The sequence below is a fragment of the Mizuhopecten yessoensis genome, unplaced genomic scaffold, assembly GCF_002113885.1.
Source record: "Mizuhopecten yessoensis strain PY_sf001 unplaced genomic scaffold, ASM211388v2 scaffold3229, whole genome shotgun sequence".
NCBI lineage: Eukaryota > Metazoa > Mollusca > Bivalvia > Pectinida > Pectinidae > Mizuhopecten > Mizuhopecten yessoensis.
Window position 1 is genome coordinate 1,395,384 of NW_018404940.1, and position 2,616 is coordinate 1,397,999.

Sequence of the window (2,616 nt, forward strand, 5' to 3'; positions counted from 1 at the left end):
ACTGAGGTTACAGAGGAACAATATTTTGATGATTTACGGTACTGAGGTTACAGAGGAACAATATATTGATGATTTACGGTACTGAGGATACAGAGGAACAACATATTGATGATTTACGGTACTTAGGTTACAGGGGAACAACATATTGCTGATTTACGGTACTGAGGTTACAGAGGAACAATATATTGATGATTTACGGTACTGAGGATACAGAGGAACAACATATTGATGATTTACGGTACAGAGGTTACAGAGGAACAACATATTGATGATTTATGGTACTGAGGTTTCAGAGGAACAACATATTGATGATTTATGGTACTGAGGTTACAGAAGAACAACATATTGATGATTTACGGTACTGAGGTTACAGAGGAACAACATATTGATGATTTACGGTACTGAGGTTACAGAGGAACAACATATTGATGGTTTATGGTACTGAGGTTACAGAGGAACAACATATTGATGATTTACCGTACTGAGGTTACAGAGGCACAACATATTGATGATTTACGGTACTAAGGTTACAGAGGAACAACATATTGATGATTTATGGTACTGAGGTTTCATAGGAACAACATATTGATGATTTATGGTACTGAGGTTACAGAGAAACAACATATTGATGATTTACGGTACTAAGGTTACAGAGGAACAACATATTGATGATTTATGGTACCGAGGTTTCAGAGGAACAACATATTGATGATTTACGGTACTGAGGTTACAGACAATTCATCCGACATGATTACAGATTTCATGAGAATTCCCTAAAAAACAGTAAGTTATGTAATCAAAACTAGTTCCACAAAAGATATACTTCTGATACACTGTATATGTATATGTTATAACAAAACGTCCGAGAGAGAAAAACTGCAGTAAATCTGCACAGTGAATTATTTATATCCTTGATTACCGGGTATTGATGATTCAAAGATCAGCGACATATGACACTGTAACATCTTTTATTCAAACCCAAGCAAGTTTATCGGTTATAATAGTGATTTAAACAGTGGGTCACTATGAAGAACAACTGCCAAGATCCAACAGGCCGGTAAATCTTTTATTATACAATATATAATACATATATTTACACTTGTAGTAAACACAGATTATGTACATTATTTGTTTGTTAATAAAAACAAATATATAAATATCCTACAAGAAATGAAAATGCAATGCATGCTTTACAAGTGAAAATTTAGCAATTTAAAAATTAATTAACAGTTTTTAACTCATACTTTTTTTTGTAGTTTTTTCCTGTTATTTAATATAATTTGCTACAAAAAATATGTATATAAATTTTGAACTGTAAAAGTAATGTACAAATATCATTAAAAAATCCAAAGTTAAATTCATCTAAAAAAACAATTGCAAAAACAAACATTAAAAAAATAATGTATGTATTGGAAGTTTTGCACAACAACAAATGACTAGAGCTCAAATTCTGACATTATTTACATAAATCTGGATTGTCGAAAACACATTGTTTACCCTGACACTATTAAGTTATAATTGAATTCAAAGTGAATTCATGAAAGCTGCAGTTTTATAATATCGTTACATCGCATATTCAACAGTCATAATCCTGATGTCACTTTCCCAATAAAAATTTGATCAATGACAACTTCCCTCCTGATGATTATGGATTACAGCTAATTCAGTTTACATAGAAATGTTGGCAGTAGAATCTAATTAAACATTCTTCTCGTTGAATACAGCCATCTTGGCTAATGTACGACTGCCTGTTAACAAAGATGGAGTACAGTAGGTTCCGTGACTCGAACCTGCAACCCTTCGGTCACAAGCCCAGCGTCCTACCACTAGACTTCCGTGCCTCTTTATTGTATTAGTTCATTAAGTCTATCTTCGCCCAGTGTAGATTTTGCCCTATACATGGATTTACTGTGTATTGTAAGTTGATATTACACAACAGTCATGAAAAAAGGCGAAAGTTAAACTGCAGCGACAAATTTCCCAGTAAACTACTGCTTTTTGCATACAATTCATCCAACCATAATCTAGAGACCTGATTTTCAGCAATTCTTTGCTAAATTTAAACTTTTAATCTCTCTCTTTCTTGCAAAAAAAATTGATGCTTCTGAAATGATTTTCCGACATAATTAAAAAATTTAACATCTGATTTTTAACACAAAAATATTGGCACAATGTAATGTCATTGGAGTAAAGTTATCAACAGTCTGAAAAACAAAGGTCTCAGTTAGTTATCAACAGTCTGAAAAACAAAGGTCTCAGTTCCACATAAGAATCAAAACCCCTAAAAGGAGACTTAGTAACATATCACTGGTCTTTGTTAATAGCCATGTTTATAGCCCCAGCTTGGTTGTCTTCCCTTGGATAAGCCATTAATCACTACAGTTATGTGAACCATTTGCTTGCAAGTTGTCTCCCCTTTGAGAAGTCCCCTGTCATCTCCCTGGAACTTCACAATTACTTCCACTTTCCCTCTTGAAGACTTCTCCAAAAATCTCCAGGACTCCACAGTAACCTCCCCTTCCACATGTCTGCAGAAGGTTGCTATTATCTCTCTTGGATTGTGCAGTACCTGTGGCCCCCCTCCAAGAAGTCCGTTGACGAGAAATCATTTCCCCA